Source organism: Dufourea novaeangliae, unplaced genomic scaffold, assembly GCF_001272555.1.
Source record: "Dufourea novaeangliae isolate 0120121106 unplaced genomic scaffold, ASM127255v1 scaffold218, whole genome shotgun sequence".
Classification (NCBI taxonomy): Eukaryota; Metazoa; Arthropoda; class Insecta; order Hymenoptera; family Halictidae; genus Dufourea; species Dufourea novaeangliae.
The window spans coordinates 441,383-465,739 of record NW_015374101.1 but is presented as its reverse complement, the minus strand read 5'-3'; positions in this window follow the sequence as shown (position 1 = coordinate 465,739).

Below are 24,357 nucleotides of genomic sequence, written 5' to 3'. Positions count from 1 at the left end.
AGACCGTGCCGGAGAGAAACAAAACAAATCGCGGGCTGGATGTACCGTGGCCATGGTTGGTGGTAAGTTGTGTGCTGGTGGCGGCGCTAACCTGTTGAGTGTATTCGCGTAGGTGGTGAGTAGTGGATGCGCGCGAAAGTCTGAGGGATGAAGTTTCTCGAGGAAATACATGCGAGACTTCGGTACGCGCGAGAATTGTAACACGAACAATAGAGAGTACATTCGAGCGAAATGCTTGAGATACTAATACGCCCGCAACACGTCGGGTTGGCCGTTCTTGTAAAAACTTACGTGTAGGCAGTGTTTGGCAATATTTAAACAAATTATTATTTAAATAAAAATGTAAATAATAAGTTATTTGTTATTTGGATGTTCAAATAGAAAGCAAAAATAATTATTTATTATTGGAGCAAGTTTGAATAAATTATATAAAATAATTGAGTTAATTGTTATTTACAAATACAATTTCAGTTATTATTTGTTAATTATTATTTATCATTCATAGTCATTAAACAAATTTTCTTCTCAACTGTCCGCAGCAATGATATTAATATTAATGTATTTTCTGTTGTGCATTATTTGAGAAGCTTTAGATTGTTTACATCGGATAAGTTAAACCGACCTCTAACTCGCTGCAGTTTACAAAACGTTTCGCCGACAGAATCAGTTTCAATGTATTCCTTGTCGTTAGAAGTTCTGTCGCTAGATGAACATATATAGTACTACATAGTTTGAATTTTTAGTTTATTTCGTAGTATTCCTATAATGAGTTCCGTAGAGGGTGACGTAGTGAGTAATCCTGAAGAAGGACTATCCCATTCCGATGGGAAATCAAGTATTCATCAATTAACCGTATTAGACGGAAAATTTTTTTAAATAATTCCTGATAAGTGTACAAACGAGCAAGTCGCTGCGAATTGTGTGAAACGTGAACCAAAGATGACAGAAATTAAAGGCAAAATGTGTGCCTCATCTAATTTTCTATCTCGTTTAAAAAGAAAGTACTCGGAACTAGTGGAAGAGTACAAAGAATATGTTGCAAGCAAGAAATGAAAGATCTATCATTTAAATTCAAGAAATATTAGGAAGAAATAAACTGTACGAACTAAATCTTAAGACGGACTAAATAAAGACCTTACGTTATTTTTTGTGCAATCGATGATACCTCTCAGAACAATAGAAGATCCTTATTCCCATGCTGTGATGACAAATTTTGGTGTAACAACAAAATGTAATATTATTAGTCGTCGTTCTCTTTGAAGAGAATTAAATATATTATTTGAGCAACAAAAAGAACAAATTAAAAGTACATTGAAAAACGTTCAATATGTTTGTACAGCAGCTGATGTGTGGTCATCAAAAAACAGAAGTTTTTTTGACGTTTGATACATTTTACTGGCTGGATTGTAAAACGTATGCTTGTAAACGTATTGTTGCCACTGTGACAGACAATGGCAGCAATTTTGTGAAAGCCTTTAAAACATTTAGAGCGAAAGGATTGAATAATTTAAACTCAAGTGGAAATTCATCTAATGGCAGTGAGGAAGACGATAATGATATGTGTGAAGAAACTGATAACGAATATGTCACATTGTCCTTTCCTGAGCAAAGTGCCTAAACGCTTGAAATCTTCTGCTCATATATTTAATTTATGTACAACAACGGATATCAAGAAAGGTATTGAATCATCATCTTCTTTAGTTGACATCTACAAGTAAATTTTCGAAAAGCCTACGTCTTTGTGATTATCATTAAAATTTTTGGACATATTTATAAAATAAAACAAATTATAACAAATTTATAAAATAAAACAAAACCTGTGAACTTTTCCGAGCTCTTGGAAAAAAAATACCAACGGAGTAATTTTACCTTGCATTTTGTCATTACAGCGAAAACGAATAAATTTTAAAGGAAAGGACTGTGTGTTTTGCATGTCGTTAATTAACACATTAGTAATAAACTTCGAATCAAGGCTTCAAAACAATTATCTCAATTTTAGTTCCGATACGGCAAGGAATGCATCTATACCTTCCTTTTCACACCCACAGATGAAAAACAGGTGATTGGCATTTGTTCCTAGCAAATTTTATAACTCAGTACTTCTTTATTTTAAGAAGGCTGTGACCAAAAGTTATGCAAAATTACACGATACAAAAGATACTCCCAGTACTTCTAGTTGCGGGAACAGGAAAATTGAAAAGTTCTTAGATTTTGATGTAGTAAATAAAGTATTGTACAAACTGATCCTGAAGTGGCTACATCAGAACATGTAATAGCACACTATTTCCAAAATCCGATCTCGGAATTAAAGTGTTTGGATGCGTACCCGGCAATCAAACGTATATTTATCAAATATAACACGCCTATACCATCGTCGGCTCTAGTCGAGTGAATATTTCCTTTGGCAACTATCACCAATATGCCAAAATCGAACAAATTTTCGGACAGTATGTTTGAAAAGAGAGTAGTTTTAAAGGCAAACATGAACTACGAATTATCTATCGGAAAAGAAAATTAATACAACAAATAGTTATATTTATTTAAATATTATACTTACATGTAATAACGATATTAATTTCCAGACGTTTGCATTGTACGTACAAAATATATGAAATAAGAGAAGACCAAAAACTATTTATTTGTTTTTCACCTAAATCTAAATAAAAAATAATCTTTTATTTGCAAATAAGAAATAATAAATAGATTATTTTTGGCATTATTCAAATGACTTTTATTTAAATAAAAAATTTCATTGTTATTCGCAATTACAATCACCCGTTTATGTATTATTTATTATTTAAATAAAAATTGGCCCAACTCTGCGTATAGACATGACGGCTCGATAATTCGAACGATCATTTTACGTTTCAACAACTTGTGAAATTGTTCTCATTGAATGATTTCACTAATAAATGATCGGTACGATAAGTTTAAACAGATTTTTTTCATTCCATTTAATTACAATTGGAACTTTAACTATTGATATCATATCAGTCTTTAAACATTCTTGTCTGTAATAGAAATTGATAAATATACATGTATCGTTTCTATACAATTAGTTGTGTACCTTCAGACGTTCGGTTTATGTGTTATATTTTAACACTAAAGCTACCCAACAAGTTAGAATGATTTGTCAGTACACTCTTATAACGATGATTATCATGTTATAACCATATATTTTCCTGGACCTTTTGCAACTTTGATTACGACGCGGCAATAGAGAAATATAGTTAATTTCTAAATTCCTAAATTTTCAAAAGTTTGTCATGTTTATTGACCGATCAAAATGGATACGCGTTTACCGTCGGTAATGCTGGCGTTAAATCTGAAATGATGCAAATGCCACGATGCAGTATTATTAGAAAAATTTCTATATAATATTGTTGATTGCGTACTTTGAAAATAATAGAATACGTACATGGTTTGGAAACTATTAAGGAAATTTAACTGTCTTAAATTATTTAAAATATTTCGTTACATGAAAGTATGGATAATTTATATGTAGCAAATGTTCTAGCACATATGTATGCTACATGTAGATGTGCAAATAAAGTGTTCTACCTCATACATACATGTAAAGTGTGAAGGTTGGTTGAACCTACTGGGTTGGAATAATCGCGTTTTAAGTATTAATGCACGTATTTTATTATATAGCGGCTTTGTAACTACTATCTTGTAACTTTCTATATTAAGTTACTAGATATGCTCTGAAGAGGGTTAATGTTATCACATATTTCAATATTTTCTTTACTGTAACTGTGAAGATTGTAGAAATTTATTAAAAAAGATCAATGTCACATTTTAATATTTCGATTACTGTGATACTGAAAAGTATAGAAATTTGTAACCATATGAAGTCCAAAGACATTATCGATTATTTAAATTATAGAATTACATATTATGTGTCTTTTTAAGGAATCGAATCGGATAGATTAAAGCTGTCATTCATTCTGCAACACTGTATATTCCTTGAGAAAAAATATCATATTAACATATTTTATTCTTATTTTCTCTGTCCTTCATTATTATTACCCTTTCCTCTTCTCTACGACAGAACATGTATTAAAAATGATGTAACTATATCCTTCGAACTTCCGAACAGTCTTTTAATAAAGAAAACGTACCAAAATAGTGAATGCGACTTTTTCGTAACATTCAGTATTCATGGAAAGTAGCAGTAAATATTTTCCGTTTTTTTCTGTAAGTCGGTTAAGAAGCTTTAAAAAGTATTAAATAATACATTATTTACACTATATCATAGGCTATTCATATTTATATAAAATAATAAATTTTAAATATGAATCCTCCATCTTATAATGAATTTCAAAAACACATACTCCTTCTCATTATTCACCAGTATTGTGTTTGTTTAATAGGTCTAACATAGCATAGTACAATCTATTTGATAAGACAATTTAAAACACGTATTAAACAGTCTGTTTGCGAATAAACGATTCCAGTCACGCCGTTAATCTGTAGTTTCAGTTTTCCCAACAATCATTTGGCAATTAAGTGCACCATAACGGAAGTGATTCTAAAAGTTTCAGAGATACTGAACTGATACCAACTCCGGATAACGGATATTAAAGATTGTTTCACAGTTGGCCTTCTCTATAGACCATGCAAATGTTTCTTACGATTTAAACAGTTTATTGGTTGCTATAAGGAACAAGTTCATGAGTGTAATATTAAAACCAGTAAATAAATAATTAGTAAATGATACTATTATTTAGTAACTTCATATGATCTTATAATAACATTTTCTAAAATTATCATGTGCCCGTCTACTTTGGGGCTTATTAACTCTTCGCATACACATATTTTTCTGTTCTTATACAGATAAATATTAATGATACATAGCTTATTGCAAAAATTAGTTTTTAGCTCCGAATAAAATGTTTCGTCATCTGTATGTGTATAATGTAATCAAAGCATCAAGTATCAATCTATATGTCACAATAGACAATTACAAAATATTATTACGATATAGTTCTCGTAAATCGTTACTCTATGTACGATTTACCTATAAGCATTATGATCCAATGAAATAAATTCTTATTGATAGACCTTATTATTTATACTGCAAATTTATATTTTCTTCATTATAACACATGTTGAAATTATGATTAAGAATTTCATATGATAGAACATCTTGATCTAAGTTCTTCTAAATTATTTATTTGATAGAACAATTCAATTAACGAATAACACGACGAAAAATGTTATTATGAATTATCGATTTATTATTTTTTTTTGCAATTTATTGTTTTTACCAATATTTGTAATTAATACTATTGTAACTGTTGGTGCATATCATTAAAATAAAATAAACGAATGGATCCTAAATGGGAAACTGGAAATATTTATTAAAATATAGAGTGTTAGTTTCTTCATTATAGTAAGTGGAATGTTGCACGTACAATATACAGAGCGTTCGGTTATTCTGCTGACAGTAACTTTAAGGAGTGATTCTACGTGTCAAAATAAAACGAGAATAAAGTATGACGAAACTGTATTGGAGGCTCCATTTTCAAATTATGAACAATCAAAAATCGAGGTCAAATATTTCTTGCCCGGGTTGGGTCACTGAACCACCTCGTCTTCACTTGTCCTTAAGATGTTATTCTTGTCCGTAAACACTGTATTTTTATTACCTTTCTATCCTTTACGTGGGATTGGGGCAACGTTTTCTTAGTTTGGTGGTAGCCATCAACGCAAACACGTCTAGTCGTCGCACAATAGTCCTCGTAGAAGAGTATCTATTTGTTTTTATTTTATTTCGTGTTTATTGTGCGTGAGTGTGTGCAATGGCCTCCATTGTAGATTTAAACGACTAATCAGGTATAATGTCGTGCATCGATTCGTGTCTGCTTTGTTCATGAAATGTCGCAAGAAGATAGTCCAGGTTCGCGTTCAGTCGTTACCCATCACTTTTTTAGCTATAAAGATAAATGTGTACAGAGTGATGGACCTGATATGACGATTTCAAATCGTGTACTCATAAATTACTTGCCGTACGAAAAAATGTTTCCGACAAAAGTTGCACGGTATTAAGGGGAACATATGATAGAAAAATAATTTTTTTCCGACATTGTTTATATATAAATGTTGGAATGTCACCTACATTTTTCTAAAACAGAACACACTGTATTTCTTTACGGAAAATAAATGAGAATTAAAAGCTGATCTAATAAGTATGAAGGTATCGTCTAATATCTCGGTAAGTGCGACGAACTCGGGTCCGCGTCAAAGCATTCGTGGCAAGGCGGAAATGTTTTCAGCCCCTCATTAATTTCTTTTTTGCAAAAAACCGAACCTCTGCTTAGCTTTTGTTTACTCTGTTTTGATTGGTTCCAGAGGCCCCCCCCCCCAGTGATGGGAAAAACACCGTCGTTCGTGTTGCATTAATCGAGGAATCACTGTAATTGGTCTCAACTGGGTATTTATTGAGATACTTACAATACAATTTTATTGTAAAAGGTATTGGAACGGATGACCGTTATTGCTGATACAGACATGTAATAGTTCGACAAATGACACATAGATATATATTTTCTAGCGTATTCCTACAGATTTTTGCAAATGGGCATATACATATATGTATATTTCCCCCCCCCCCCTAGTTTTGTTCTTTTTGATTTAATGTTTCACTGCACCAAATTTCAACTCATTCGGTTAATAGTATCCCGTGGTGACAACACGTGGAAATTAAAAGAAAATAACCATTTCAAATTTTTATTGAAGGATTTATCTTGCGACTTGAGAAACAAAAAATAATACATACAAATGATTTGATACACAAGTAAAATTAAAAAAATAAAATATACTAAAGTATTTAAAAATTTCAAGTTTAACTTAAAATTACATATCGAATGGTGCTTTTAGTACATCTAATGTAGTGTTGCAGTATCTACAACGGTTAATCTTGAGCAGTCTGCTATAGAAATGAAACAGAATAATATAAAGTAATACACGTATCTAATATGTCATATTAAAGAAAAATAATACAAATTTTATACCTTCAATAAAAATTGTTTTTGGTCTCCGTCTATCGTGATCTTATCATTAAATTCTGTTATAAGCTTAATTCCTCGCTCGGCCATGTCGTTCACAATTTTGAACTTCTTCATCCTGCTTTGCACCCCTAGGTATTCATTTGAGTCAATCCACTTTGTGAAATTTCTTTTACAAATATGCATTGGAATATCGAACTTAGAGAATAATGTTATTGAATGTTGTCCTATTAATTTTATTAAAATGTCATCGTCGTTGTCTTTTAAAAAATCGTCAACATCCTCTTTCCTTAATATCAATTTTTTACTTATTTCTTCTTCACCATCTTTTTGTGTTTCACTTTCCTTTACAATTTTTTCTGCCATCTTTAACTTAGTATCGTGTTTTATGCGATTATCGAATAGGGAAAATGCGACGCACTCTTCTATATGTATATATATATATATATATATATATATATATATATATAGTTGCATGTTTTCTAGAATCGTCAATGGTTTGATAAAATTCACTAAAATATAGTTTACAATAAAACTATCATTGAAAATATCTCAAGAAATACCCACTTTAGACCTAGTATGTCTTAACATTTATTTACTCTATTTTTAATGCATATTTAATTTCCGTAAATAATTGTAGGGTGATCCACGTGAAAAAATCTAGGCAACATTGAAATCTTTATTTGTCTTAAATGTAGGAAAAAATAATTATTCTAACATATGTCCCCTTTGATACTATAAAATTTCGGTTTGAAACATTTTCTCATACAGTAAATAATTAAAAAGTCATTTGAAATCGTCATGTAAGGTGTCTCATCTTATTTCATATGTACAGAAATATATCAGGCGACGCCAGTGTACGTGCCATGACTTTTGTGCCTCACACTTACAGCTTTTACGCAGGTTGCCTACTTTCTGGCGTTCCAGACCCGAATTTTTAACTGTTAATAACTTAAAAATGAAGCCTCCAACAAATTTTGCGTTATTCTTGATTTTCGTTTTATTTTGACACGTAGAATCACTTTCTACAGTTTTTGATACCAGTTGCCGAACACCCGGTTTAATTGCGCTTTTGTAAACGTGGAATTCGCTTTTATTTCAGATAAAATTATTTTTGGACAATAACTACTTTATGAAACATTGAGCATAAAAGACATAGAAGGAATGCTCTGACTTAGAAAGTTTTCATAATAAAACAGTAAAAGATCTTTGACAGTTCCTGTGCAAAGGATAATTCTCATAAAGACATTTGACTTATCTCCTAAAGAATTTCTTTCGTGAATACCTTTAAAACCTTTAAACACTTCCGTGTGTTTTGTGTAAAATGAAGAAGTAATCAATTTATTTAAACGAGGATGTAACAAACTATGAAATTATGTATTACAGGTGTGTAATCTTTGTTTCTTGTTAATGTTAATTTCCTTCCTCTAATTCCTTTTTATCTACAATTAAAGAGAAAATCTAATCCTTTACGGCGGCTCTTTCTATTCTCTTCAATACGTTGATTTAAACGATAAACGTCTAATTTTGATCGATTGTATGTTAATTATGGTAATCACCCGTATCAATATTCCAATGAAATTAGCGCATATTAAAAATCTCCGTAACGAACGATTCGTCGATCGAACAAATTAACTTTTTCCTCCAGTCTTCGTCCGGCGAGCGGTCGAAAAAATTTGCCGTTCCGTGTCAACAGCCTTGCGCCGTGCTGTTCATTCTGAACTTTTATCCTGTATTTTCCAGTTTAACGCAACAACCTCCGTGTCAGAGCGATACGCGTTTTCGTTTTTCCCCGCGAAGGCTGTAATTTACGCATCAAAGGGCCCGCCGGTATGCAATAAACAGGTGTTTTAATCCCGTGTTGTCTACCTTGCGTTTGCCAATTACGTCATCAGCTCGCTGGTGGTATGCTTTGAAATTAAGGGGGTAACATAGTCGAGAGTCTCGCTACGGAGTAACAATATCGTGTGCTCATTCACACTCACAGATGCGTTTACAATCGGCCATTATACGCACCTACACGCCAATAATTTCAAACTGCCGCTCGTACCTGCATTTTCAATTAATCTTTCAACGACCACGAAACTTCCGTTACGTAGAGTTACGGTTTTCGAATAGTCCTCGTTTTCGAATCTGTATCAGTTTTTAACGTTCCTTTTGCAGTCTTCGAGGGTCGTGTCTTTGACACGTTCGTGGCCGACAGATAATCGTGTGGGACGTATCATCTGCCACCGATTCGTGGTATCATACACATACTCCTTCTTCGTGTTCAACGGAGTTATTCAACTTTCCTTATTTTAATTAGATTAAACGTTCAACTTTGCTGTCGCTCGATCCTTAATATCGCGGTTGATCGACACGCCAAAATCACCAGACGCCTGGCAGTGAACGTGTTCACTTCACAATACTTTTTATGCATATAGAAGAATAAACCAAAAATGTTGATTGTTTCATATAGTTGTAATTCAGTTTTAGATACTGTTACATGAATATGAAAGTTTAATGAATGGTGATCTTTTGTTAGAACTGCAATAGAGGATGTAACGCTGTATGAGCTTTCTAGGGTAGATGTGCCAAGTAGATACTGTCACCTTAAGATTGTAGCGTAACTTACTACGAGTATATTTATTTTTAGTTATAATTATTCTGAGATTTACACCCTTAGTAGAAATTAGATCAAGTTAGTTCCTGTTAATAAATAAAAGATTAAGTTTCCTATAAGGAATTATAATCTAAATATACGTCCGAGGGTTATGAACTGTATGTACATTGTGTTTATGTTTATTTTCAAAGCGAAAATACTGTTTGTATGTTGGTTAAAGGCAGTTAAAGAAAAAAAATCACTGATTCTATGTTGGATAGAGACAGTTTAAAAGAAAACCACTTACTCAAAGCAAAGTACTGATTCTGCCTTGGTTAGACAATTTAAGATAAAAAATATTTTTTCAAATTTCCTGAGCTTTCTGCACAAAATCACTAGTGTTGTTACACTTCTCTATTGATTCTCCAAAGAGTGACACCTTGTTCATGGGGTTTCATCACCTTGCACGGAATGACATTGAGCCCAAATTACTAAACGAAGCCATCCGAAATTTAAATCCTACGAACATTCGTAAGAATTAAGAAACGGACAGTCTTAGAACATACGAAAAAATCTTGAGAAAGTCCGTAGGACTTCCGAGACGGACGTTTCCAGAACATCTTAAGAAACGGATATTCCTAGAATATGTGACATTTAAGTCTTGAGAACATTCGTAGGACTTTCGGGACGGATGTTTCTAGAACATCGGAAATTTATATCTTGAGAACATCCGTAAGACTTTCAAGACCGACGTTTCTAAAACATCCAAAATTTAAGTCTTGCGAACATCCTAGGGATATCCAAAATGGACGTAGGACATTCAGATATAAACTGAACATGAAACGAACGTTTTTTGGATGTACTGTGCTATCTGGGTTACATATTAGGTACTTGATAATCATTAGTCCTAGAATTGACAGCCAACAATCTAAGAAGAGAGAATGGTTAAATATTTTTACATAACATTAGAAATATGATATCAGTTGTACGAGGCCTATAGTACATACTTATTAAAATGAACGAGATAAATTTACGGTACAAATAAAAAATTCAAATGTGTTTAGTTTCGTATACTGGTTCATTCATTCACGTATACACATTTCTACTTTCCTGTTAATCGAAATTCTAGTCATCCTTAAATACTCACTTACTTATCTCTGATTTCAATTAATTCCTTCATGCTCACGTACAATACTCTGTCTCATGAATGTATCCAATTTCTTGTGACCATCGTTTAACGTACCGGCAGTTGAGATTTCTGGAAAAAAAGTTTGCGAAGAAATACATTTTAAAGTTTCAGGAATAAATTTAACTTCCTTAATGGAATTCGAATTCATTTGCATAATTCGTTACTTTATCTATTCACTTCTTTCTTTGTCGCTCCTTATCAAACAAATTTGTATTTTCCTTTATACTTCAGCAGATTTATAAAATACAAACACACTGATGACACTGTAATTATCTGTATACATATATCCGATGGATCCAAATACACGTATTCTATGGTCTTATAATATCGGAACATGACGACTTAAATGCAGTAGCGGACAAAACAGTCACCACTTTCCTGATGTTTAACATTTTTATTATTTCTTAATCCGATATCTGCCTTTGTCCACTACAGTGGACGCATACTTTCTCACTGTAGCGACAATATTTGGATCATTTCTTGACGTTCGGCAGTACGAAACTTCTTTAAATGTCATCCAAACACTAGAAAAACTGTGTTACTGTGACTACTAGTTCGCTACTTATCACGAGGAAACACATTGTTTATAAAAAAATTGTAATAAAATATTTTAAATATTCCTAAAAATACTATTGGTTCTTGACTTTCTGAAAAAAATGTTTGTACAAGATACTAAAAAGATACAGTAAGAGTAAATCTTATTATATTGTGTTCTATACAACTATTAAATTTCTACCAGAATATATAATAAACACGTACTAAAGTTTTAAGTTGACGTTACAGAAAACAATAAACGTAACTAAAAAAAATCTAATAAAAATAACTTCTTTGTCCACTACTGTATGTTCCAATCTTATATGAATAATTTGGAGAAACAAAACAAGTAAGTACTTGCAAAGGCAATTGAATTTTGACGGAATATGTTAAAGTTATATATGAGTATTTTTGGAAACGAAATAACATTCACACGCAGTATATCCAAACCTTTCACGAATACTTTACTTTTTTCTTTCAAATTACGTACCATAATGAGAATTTTTATTGTAAAATTAAGAAAAGTTAATAACAAAATGATGATAAAACTAAAAAGAATTATGATGCCGTAAATGGGAATTGCATACAAATCATACTCAATTGTTATATCGGAAGTATGTAATCGAATGTAAGTTACTGCAGACATTACTTACGTGTATACAGTACACATGTATCTAGAAAATGAATAAGGTTCGAATATTACTGAAGTAGGTTTGATACATGTTGTGATCGAAGTACTTTTAAAAGTAGTGTTTTTAATCCCTTATGAGATTATGCCTAGTGTCAAGAACGGCTAAAAGATACTAATAGTACGGATTTTTCCACTAAATGAAAAAACCTTCCTTACAATCCTCCATCTTGTTAGATACTGAACTCATTGATATTCATAAGTACGTATTGAACTTTTTCCGGTCATGACTGTATACTTTTAATACATTATAACACATATTCTCGTACATTACTTGTGGAACAACATTCCAAAATAAATAAATGAAAGTAAATAAAGGATGTTCCATGCCAGCAACAAAATTTATTTATACCAAAGTTACAAGTAAAATACTATCATGTCCATATGTAATTTGTTACAAATGTTGTAAACCTTTGTTTTTTTGCAATTTTGAATTATAAAATAATTTCCTTCACTGTAGAAATTACAATAATGTTTTAACGCAGTACTCTGACGGAGTAAATAAAACAATCGATAGCGAACAGAGAATATAAATTGCCCAACGTACAAATAATTAAGCGTTGGCAAAAGAATTGGTCAAACAAAAGTTATCTCTTGTGGCGCATTTAAAACATCGTAGCACCGCCGATTTAGATATTCAGACGCAACTGAACGTTTAAAACATTCACGTTAGGATATGGTCTCATGATTCGATGACAGTACTGATAGATACATACTCTGTTGCGTGCACATAATTATCCCTCGTTTTCCATTAATGCACATTTGATTCGTTTCGAAACCATCTGTTTCATTTCAATGACCCAACTGATGTATATAGAATGTTATTAAAATTGAAAATAATTTATTCATATGCATGTGTTTTGATTGATAACGCAAAGTACTAATTAAAAGCAATTTAATACATAAATTAAGTGGAAACGAATAACATACAGCTGACATTAGCTATCTCTGTTTCATTGTTGTTCATAGTTCATTTTAATTTCACTGTATGTCGTGATGAAGATACAATTCCGAACCTGATGAAACTGTTATCGAATCATGAGTTTATAAACTTTTTATTTTTCAAATGTAATCACCTTAAACTGCAACTGGCATTAAATTTAATAGTTTCAACGTTGGTTACTTGAACAGATTAATTAATCTAAAAAACTCCATAATATAAGTTTCTGTATTTCAAAAGCCAAAAATTGAATGCTTATGTTTGTTAGATTTCATACTAAACTTTCTGTGTTCTTATAAAAACCTTTCCAGTTGAACATTAGGAAAAATAGTTTGTAGGTGCATAAATAAATGGACATAATAAGTGAACTAAGTAACAAGGTTAATATTTGACCAAAGAACGTAACGAGTCTTCTTTCAAAATAAGCAATCAATTTCCCTCCTCTTTATTTTTTTAAAAGCATTACTGTCAATAAGAATGAGAATACAATTACCATCGCATAGAAATTCCCGTCTACTATGCACTGTCATTAAATCGTACTTACCTTGGAATCTACCGAACTCTGGTAACGTTTCATCTATGCCAGTTACAGCCACGAAAGTAAAGCACAAGATTAATTATACCTGTTCGATTCTGTGTCTAACGCAGACAGGAATTCTCTTGACTTGAAAGGCTGTGAGGACACTAAGAATTATTAGTATTAAGATATTCGTTCATAATATCGGTTGTATTGGAAGGCTTAGTGTTTCAATGTGTTCAAACTGCTTTCGTCACATTACCTCGCATGTTTGATAAAATGTAATTGGTACAAAAACTTCATTCACGGATTTTTACATTTCTCGTTCGTATACCTGAATGAAAAATCTAAATAAATACAGATACATATATGAAGTATTAATATGATAATCGGAATGGTAGGTGATGACCAGACTTTGAATGTTGTTATTAATTTTCCAAACTGTACACAGAGTAAAATTGATTTACTTTGTTAAGGATTCTAGTGTGTTAAAAATGAAAGAAAAAACCGAATAAGCTTGAACTTCCACTATATTGAATTTTAGAGAATCAAATATTCTATAAATGCATGAAATCCGCAGTATAATGATTACATATTTGAATGAATTATTTCATTATTAAGCGCTGACAGAAATTGGAAATGAACTGTATCTCAATTTGTTGATTCTCACATGCTGTTTAAGAAACAAGTGTGGTTGATGCAACTAATTACTTGTCTTCATTTTATGAACACATGAAGTTATACGTACTTTTTCTATTTCTTCCATTGGAAACGAGCTGGTATGAACTCAGTTTTCAACAAAAAAAAGTAAAAGAATCGCATGAACATGTTTCCAGAATTTCTAGCTATGAAACGTGTTATTCATGTTCAATACGGTGCTGTATGTTAAAAGGGGACAACTATTCAGGTAATTGTGTGGTGATGCTGAAAGTGGAAACCTATGTACATTGCGTCATGCGAACGATATGTATTTTTTATTTCGATATTTATTTCCTATGCGACCATCGTTCCACGCGTTCACCGATAAATGTCAATTCTAGAAGAATTTATATAACCACACATCGTAGTAATAAAATGGCGATAGCTATACATACTAGGGATGATCGTTTCTTTAACATCTCGAAGTTCTGTTCATTGTCACTTTCAATGCACTTTGTACAGGGTATCCCAAAATAGCTTCGACTCCCGGAAACGAGGGGTTCCTGGGATGATTTGAAACAACGCTTCCCTTAGAGAAACTGAGATCATATTCTCTATTATAGAAATTTATAAGTTAATTAAACATCCATAGTTTATATGTATTACATTCTAGTGACAGACATATATGTATACATATGTCGGAGGGAGAGCCTCAGCTTCATCCTTCGACGCGTGTCCGGGGTCGTTTCGCTGACAGTCCATGTTTGAGGTACGATTTCGATAACACGGGTTTCCCAAAACCGAGGTGATCGATGGTTGATGATTTTCTGATGTGTCGCGATCAACGTCTCACAAGCTTCTGTTTCAGTCTTTCGACGCGGCAAGGCCTGACCGCGCCGGACGGTCGGTTCGACGCGATGCTTATTTAACGCCGATTTGATAATTGACTCTGACATATATTTCCTTAATCTTTTCGGTACGGCCACACCAAAGCACAACGTTGTTCCTGACGGCCGAGGAAAAGTCATATGAATAGCATTTCGAAGACCATTTGTATACTCATTCTTCGGGCACAGTGAGCATTCTAGGGACCACTTGTATACTCGTCGTCCGTACCGGAAAGGTTATTTCGATTATAATTCAGGCCCGATTCAAGTCAAAGAATAGTAACGCAATAGTTTATTGAACAGTGTACGGGAGTTAAAACCCGACGATCCAAAGTTGAGGTCGTCTCCTTGTTAGAAGCGTTGAGACTTTTCTTAAAAATGTATACTAGAATAAACTTAGAACACACAAAGTGTTAACTGCGCCAGGAGAACTGCTTCACACGTGCTTTGAACAGTTCCAAGAGGGGATGATCGTGAGATTAATTGAATCAGATGCACCGAAGACGATGAAAGGCATAATCGCGCGGCAGCAGGTCCCGACGACAGTGCAAATTAAATATTCAATTCCTACCCTCGGTACGCTCTTGGTGTTTACGTTATAATGTGGTCGAATGTTTCGCAACGGAAATGACAGCGTGTGCCGCAGACTCGTCGGGCTCACGTTCGCGGGCACAGCTGCACGTGTGTGTAAGTACGTGGCATTGTGCCGACTGTTAAGCATTTGATATGGCCACCTTCCTGTCGCGCATCCATTGTCGCCGGCTCGTTCGCGACGTAACCAAGCCAGCCGGTTTCGCCGTGTATGAATCGCTCGGGTGATATGATACGACGCTGCTCGCACGTACGCGGGCAGCGTTTCGCAAATTGCACTGCCGAACAAAAACACGAGAACCGTCTAGTAGGGGTAAGGTCTAAAAATTTCGCAACAACCATTTGGCCACATAAGAGGACTTTTTCATTACAACGCTAAAGAACAGGTGATCTTAGAGATGTTTTGTGTACAAAAGTATACAATATACAGGGTGCGGAATTTTAATTGACACATGGAAGTATCATGAAAACAAAGCGTTTCATGAGACGACATTTTAGACAAAAGTTGTTTAGTTTTGAGGGGGACAGAGAGAGAATGGCACTATTTATTTTTAATCTGGTGTACGTTTTGAGGTTCATTTGAAGGTCAACTTCGTTTTTTTAAATGGCTACCTATATATGTATATTTTTAAGAATTTCCTTCTGAAACGCTTTTTTATTTTACTATTTAAACAAATTTGTTATCCATTATAAAAGAAAACGAAGTTGACCTTCAAATGACCTTCAAACATTCATAAGATTAAAAATAAATAATGTAAAAAATAAGGAAAGATAAAAAATTACAGAAATTCTTGAATGTTATAACAGTGAACATCGTATCAGCCTTCGATTATAATTTTTCCAGCATATACCTTGTTGATATAAACATTTTGATGTGTAAAATTATCCCTCTTTTAGAACTTCTTGGTTTAAACGTCTACCAAAACTCACCACATTATTTCTTTGAGATTTTTAAATCAACAGTATCAAAATATATCATTCTACCTGTTTCTTTTGTAATGTGCAAAATTAGTTTCAAATGATGGTTATAACGTACATATTCGCCAGCGGTAAAGACTTCGTGCCACTGTAGACTGCACTTTCAATGATGGACCATAACGTTTAAGGTGTTAAGAAGTTTTACAAAGGAGGCAGATTTATGTGATGTAGGACCAGTGTATTCATTATCATAAGGATGATTAACACACCCACCTCCACGACGGTCACTGGTGACCGACACGTTATTTTAACGTAGAATAATCCTGTTGGTGTAAATGCCAAGTCACGTGAAATACATACGTCTGGCTTTAACAGGAAATACAGGAACTATCTGATTTTCATGTTTATAAATTAATGTCTAAAGTTTTGAATTTACATAAACATCTATTCATGACAAACAAGGCGGAAGCTTATCATAACAAATTGAAATGTCGTTGATCGTAAAGAGCCAAAACTCTAAAGATACAGTTTCCAAATTATTCTTGACATTATAAAGCGCATTGAGAAACACTGACTCGGTGCCCATTCAGTTTGACGTTACTGGTTTACATACCTGTGTGCCACAACGCACAATCATCTGCCACTCTTGCTCATTTTACATAAACACTTCGATGTATTTGTACACGGTAGTTTAAGCTTGGTGGCCGAGCGCTTTACAGTATAACGCCGATCGTCGCAGCACTGGCCACGATATTCGACCAGATTTCGTGGCGTTGTTTTCGCTTTCGTGAACGCGTGCTCCATATTGTGTCACTTTCCGCGGTGCAATTTTCTCAGGCCGTGTTGGTACGTAATCGATTTCAACGGTAATCCCACGCACCCTGCCGCGCGTTACGTGCTAATGAACCGAGGCTGCACGTGTACGGCTTTATCGGGACCGGTAGTTGATTATTTTGATTCTAGTTTTTAATTATGCCCCTGTGACGCAGCAGCAATCGTGTAGGCGACAAGTTCTCCTCGCGTGAAGCGCATCGATCGTATTGAAACATTTTTTCTGATCGTTTCGCCGATTTTTGTAGTTCATTACAGCCTTGCAATAGACCACACGTAATACAAACTGTTGACACGTTTGTAAATAAGTGAATACAGTATATTCCATATTCTGTGAAATTTACATGTTCCGGAAAAATGTTTAACGATTGTGTGTGTAAAGTTTACGATGCTCAAACGTTTATGGCTTTATGAACGTGACGATGAATCGACGTACCAATACCGATGGACGAGAAATTATTGGGTGGCCGCTGGATTTAGAAAGCAAACACGCGTGCCATTAGTAGGCAACCCTACGCCCTAGTCAACAAATCACTGGAACATCTACCCCATCAAACAGCAATCAAGCCGGTCAGAATACGAATGTACTGCTTTGTGTTTGTAGGTCAATCATGTTTTCGTGACAAATCAATTCCGCGAAATTTTTTATGTCTGTTTTAATATTTCCTGTTATACCTATAACTTGTTCGATGCAATCGAGATGTTTTAAGTTATTTGGTAAAACTTTTGCTACTTGTTTTAGCGTTCCATATTATACAACTTATTCGATGCAACTGAAATATTTTAAATTACTTGGTAACTACTTCAGTTGTATTAGTTATCTTCCTAAAATTGTATCTTCTACACTGAGTGTTTCCGAAATGGCGATGCGACCCGAAAGAATGTGATTCTACATGTAAAAATCAGTAAAAAATGTAGAATAACATTTTTCGTATAATTGAAGTTCGTTCTCGGGAAAATTGAATTTGAAGATCTGCTGGATACGCGTACCATTCAATAGGACTTGGCTAGCGCGTCTGTTCATTACATTCTGTTTCTACTTCTTGTCACTGAATACATAAGCGTCAGGTGAATTTTGCAAATTATGTTAGAAACAAGCATCGTATGAAAAAATGTTATTCCATATTTTTGCCTTATTTTTGCATGTAGAATACATCCTATCGGGTTGTAAAAGAACAACGGCATTTTAAGTTTTACTCGTGTACCTTCAGTGCTTTGACAAAATATTCATTCTCACAATTATTATCAACTTTGTCGGGGAAATTTTCAATTAAGAACATTCTATTCGCTTCATCATAATTTTCTAAAAAATTTCTATTTTATTTTATTTTATTCTATTCTATTCTACTCTATTTTGTTTCATTTTATTGTATTCTATTCTATACTTTTTTATTCTATTGTATCATTCTTTCGTTTTTATTCATTCTTTACAGTCTCATCGACTTCTATTAAAACAGCAAAAAAATTGCGATACTATAATTTTTGGTAAAGTTTTACTTGTTTCAGAAAAGCTGGTAGATGTAATATTTTCTGCGGATTGTTCAAATTTTCCTTATTCTATTTTATTCAGTGGGAGTGTTACACTAAACTTCGCTTTCGAGAGAAAGTGGAACTTTTGTTCTGGGATTTTCAAACTTTAGTTCGATCTGTTTAATTGTTACATGGTTCAATGTCTCGACTAGGGCATATTTCGTTTAAACTTATTCAAGAAAGACTATTTATTAAGCAGTGAGGGTAACACGTGACAAAGTAATATCTCCTACAATACATATACATATATTCATTATCATTGGTTACTTATTACCAAAAAATCTCTGTAAGTATATTTACTGAGTTTGATGACAAATAAATAAAAAGTTGAATATTGGTAATTATTATAAATTTCTTTTCAAGAGAGAAATATTCTATTTAAATGTAATGTTACACACTTTTATAGATTCGAAGTAAATACCCACCAAACTATTGTTCAATTTTGAATAAAAATCGGTCTTATATAGCTAATTGTAAGCACAATTTAATTGTTGCATTTTTTGTAGGTACTTGTCAGTATTAATTTCAGTAACATGACGCCTTTCTGCACGATTCGCGACTTGAAATGGTATGCAATCGATTCCGGTAATAATTATATGCACCCATAGTTGGAGCATGACCGTGTGACGTCCATTGTTTTTTACCGTGTTGATATCCGTCAATAATTATTAATGATTTGTATAGAAGAAAAGACACATTAGGTAAAATATAGATACGCAGAATATTATTCAGTAGAGAACTCACATTTAGAAAATTTGAAAAGGATTAATCTAAAATTCTGTGGTGCGTTGTTGTCGTTTCAGCTCGTTACGTTGCGGTTTATAATTGTTGTGGATTGAAATCATGTTTACGCGATAATACGTTGCGCAGGGTACGAATTTTATTGTGATTTTCTTTGTTGTCCTACTTGAACGTCATTTTTCGTTTAATATTCTAATAACATATACGTATAATTCTAACGGTAAATGAATATAAAATTTTACTAGACATTTGTTATTGCGTACTGAAGTAATGCATACCTAGTATACCGAGTATTATATGAGTATATAGTACGAGATATTTACAAAATAATCGCTGTATTGAAGTTGAAGAGCATCAGTTCGAGTACCTATAGCTTTCAGATAGCAAGTAGTTATTAAAAACTATTTTGTAATTATATCGTTAACTATTAGGTTTAGGACGTATGAAGGTCAACACAATTTTTACTCAGGATTTGATACTCTATCGATCTATAGTACAAAAAGTAGGTCATTCCGTTAAAAAATTCAAGGTGACCTTGAAATCTCTGGAATTCCTCCACCCACAAAAAAGCACGCACTTATAAGATGTCCTCTTCATGTTATTTAATTTCCACGCCTCAAAATTTTCATAAAGTGTACCGTCAAGTCATTACTCGAGGTGATCAAGTTAGCTGAGACACCCTGTATAATACTGAAAATTCTAGTATTAGAATAAATGAATCATTCCCTGTTGAATACTGAAAATTCTAGTATTGGAATAAATACATCTCCTTGTTTAATTGAACTGTAGAAATTTGTCCGTACCTAAATAGAACGCGCACAAACATTCCGAAGCATCGGGTACAATCTTACAGAAAGGATACTCACCCAGAAACCTTAGAATTTTCGAAGTTCAAAATCAATTTTCCTAAATCACCACGAAAACGGCACGGCATTCGAAGACCCTAAAACCAACCACGCGTAAACCAACGACGATATAATCAAATGGAGACCACGTAAGCGATCGTTTTTATCTATCCGCGTTTGCGACATGCAATCAGAGAGGCGCCCGTTGACTCGTGACGCTTCCGGTCCAGGCATCCGGTCCGCAGAACCGCACCGTTTCCGTTCGACTGCCCAGCCCACCGATCAGACCGGTCGTCGTCGTATATTGTTGCTCCGAGTTCGAGAAACACTATCGAAATCGCTGCCAGCGACTCGTCACCGAGAAATAGTACATAACCTTATATCCAGTCTAGCAAGAGAAATAAACACGGAAATCGTTTGTCATTCAATGCCGGATTACACGTGTCGACTGTGTTGTTTCGTATGCACACATATTTCAAATATTTAATCTACACGTAGTTTTTCATCGATCTATGCTTAAATAATGTGACGAATTCAAAATGAATGTATAACCTAACCCCGGACCTAACCTAAATCGGTTCTTCTAGTTCTATAGTGATTTGCGTGCATCTGTGAACAGTGACAAATACACTGGAAGTGTGAATGTGGATATATGTGTAGTAAAAAGTGGAAATAAAGCCTGATTCACATTAGCGATCAAAGGTACGGACCGATCATAATCAGTCACAAACTAGAATTTCACCGAGACACTTACACTCAACGATTGAAAACAGTCAAGAAAAAAGACAACAATGTTCTCCAAGCATGCTTTAATGAAAGTCGCGTTAATTTTGGATGAGGAGAATGTTGCACTAGGTATGAGCAAAAAGACGACGGTTCTTGATACATCGGATGCTGCAGAAATTTTAAATAATCCATAATTTTATTCCCATCACTTTTAAAATTTATAAGTACTGGAACTCTTAGTTAGTTATACATCTTACAATCTCAGTAAATGGTCAAGTGAAATCCTGTCAGGACAGCCGCGATCTTGATCGCTAGGAAATCGACTCTGAATGCTCTCATTGGATTATGTGCGAGCGATGTTAGCCGATGTCTGACTTGACGTGATCTGTTCGTACCGTGATCGCTAGTGTGAATCAAGCTTTAAAGAGGTGATCTGGCAACTCAGGGATTCTGAAGATGGGACTGCATGTGTAAGGAAAAAGTGAATATTGTAGATGTTCCTATTGCACTGGGGATACGTTCTATGTTGTCATACAAGACACATAAGGTTATATATCCGTTTGAAAACACATATTTGTATAAAAAATGTAAAATGTTCATTAAAGATACTTCAGATGATAGTTTCAATAAGAATGGGAAAACGTAAACTTATCGATCGTATTCTACAAGCCTGTTTACCATGTTACACGGACATTGCCAAAATTTTTAATCGTGTTATACAAATCCGTATTATACGGACCCGTGTGTTATATGGGGGTCTACTGTATTTATAACCGCCTGGCGGTATCCAGACTTGTGATACTACCTCGTTATCGGAGCCCAGAGAGTTGACACGGTACAGCGGCGCGAGTTAGACTAGATCCTTGTGTCTTTAAATGAGGTTCCCTTAATTGCTTCTGGAGTCCATACGAGAAATATGGGATGAAAGAAGGGATGGGAACGGGCGGGAGATGTGACACGGTGCATCGGCACACCCTCATTCGAGCTGTGTATTGGTGTGATCACTTTGATGTAACCTAATTCTGAACACTTGAACGCGTCGTCATTTTTATTATGTTCATTATTCTAACCTCCCTTTCATAGTGATCTGTTACAGCCCAACGCACCACCCGAACTAATTCGTTTGTTTGTTCTTTGTAACGAGCTGAAACGCTATCCCTTTGGTGCATCTAAACCAGCAGTCTGTTCGCTGTTCGGTTGTCAATACGAAAGAAATACGTATAAAGGTGTACAGGTGTATGCATTCACCTTAGAGCTTTCATTTTTTAATTATTCAATAAGTCGCCTGTAAGACATTTACTGCGAACAAATTTCCTTGAAAGTGTTGAAAGTTACAACGGATGACGGAACTCCATCATATTACAGTGTCATCGATTTTTATAACTTTGCCACGAAAGTTTCGATTACTGAGCAATTTTATTCTCGGACAAATTATGTAGCACCCTTCATCGAGTACTGGTAACAGTGCTCGCGATAAAAGTAGTACACAGTGGTAGTAGAATTGATGAAAGTGATCTGAAGTAGTATCACTGGACAAAAGTAAATTAATACTATCTATGAGAATACAGTTTGTTTATATTTATAACGTAATCGCAATTATAACTATGACACCTTAGTGAATCTAACTAGAACCTTTCGAGTGGTTAAATAATATATAGTTATTAATTTGTGCTTCAAATTTTTGTTACATTGTTTGGACTGTTTTTTATTCTTTATTTAAAAATCTGTTAGAAGACGTAATTTTTGAAAACATCGTGCAATATATTGCTGTTAACTTATAACGTATAAAATATTCGTTTCTTTTGTGTAAAATATATATTCCTTGATATTTGTTGAGTATATTGAAGTATAAGTCGCTTCAATCTAGATATTTTATCTACTAACGACATGTATACAAAATGTAATGTTATTAAGTTTGAGAAAATTCTATTTAGTCGCATACTATGACCACTACCTATTTCATCTGATTTTAGTGAACTCATAAACAATTCAGTTCTCGTTCTTTTTGATTGTAACAAATCATTGTAAACGCTCGGCAGTGGCATTAGTAGTTTTATAAAGTATTTCTGAATATAAATGAAGATATCTTCAACATCACATGATAACAGTGTATTGTTTCAAAATAAATAGTTAGAAATTCGAATACTTCCCGAACAAATAGCAAGGGATAAAAAAACTTGGTGTAGCATTAAATTTTTTATAAATTCTATTACAACCACCTCATATCTCTCGAAATACTTCATATAATTATACTAAATTGTACTAATACCCTAGTACCAAAGTGGGCTCTCAGAGGCTCTGCTAATTCAATTTTCCTTATTCTCTCCTTTTCTGTAACCTCATTAATGTGAGTTAAATGTAAGAAATTAGTACATATACTTCTCTACTCCATGACATTCACTAAGAATAAAATAACCTAAAAATTCACGAATCTCGTAGACTCACCTCGGATTTTATGTCCTGAATATGATCAGTCGACCACTTTGAACACCATCTTTTTTTAAATAGCTTCTATACACTAGTATACAGAAAAATAGAATAATTTTCGATAAAAATTATTTTTAACATTCGTTTCTGTACGAAAGTATTGCAGGAATATTAACTAGACTTTCTCAAATATCAAAGTCTTGCCCCAATTTCAATAATTGTTGCATTACAAACAAACCGTTGTCACCTGTATCGCTCGTATCGTACCCTAGATTCCACCAGTTCAATGACGACGTGGAAGTGCATCCCACGCCTTGTGCTAGAAGATAAACAGTGTTGTGCACGTTCCGGCAGTGTTTGCGCGGTGAGAAAGTAACGAGCCGGTTATATCGCTGAATATACACACACCTAAAGTTCGGGTCACGATGGCTGGTCGGCGTTCTAATCTGGCCGGGGGTCAAGTTGGATAATCGGCGTCGATCATCGTCGGGGGAGAAAAGTAGTAATCGCCCTCCTCCCCTGGACTAAGCAAACCTGCCCGGGCCGAGCGCAGGTGTATAGGATGGACGCGAAAATGGCGATGGTGCCGGGTAAGAATAAATTGAAAATGGGCAATACAGGCCGATACTACAGTGCCTATCTCATCTACGACGTGGCGAACTCGTGCCTGGCCGCCGTGCACGCCAAGATGCCTCCGCCGGTCGTCGTCACGCGAACCAATCCTCTGTTTTCCGCGCACGTCCAAAATCCCCGTAAGTTT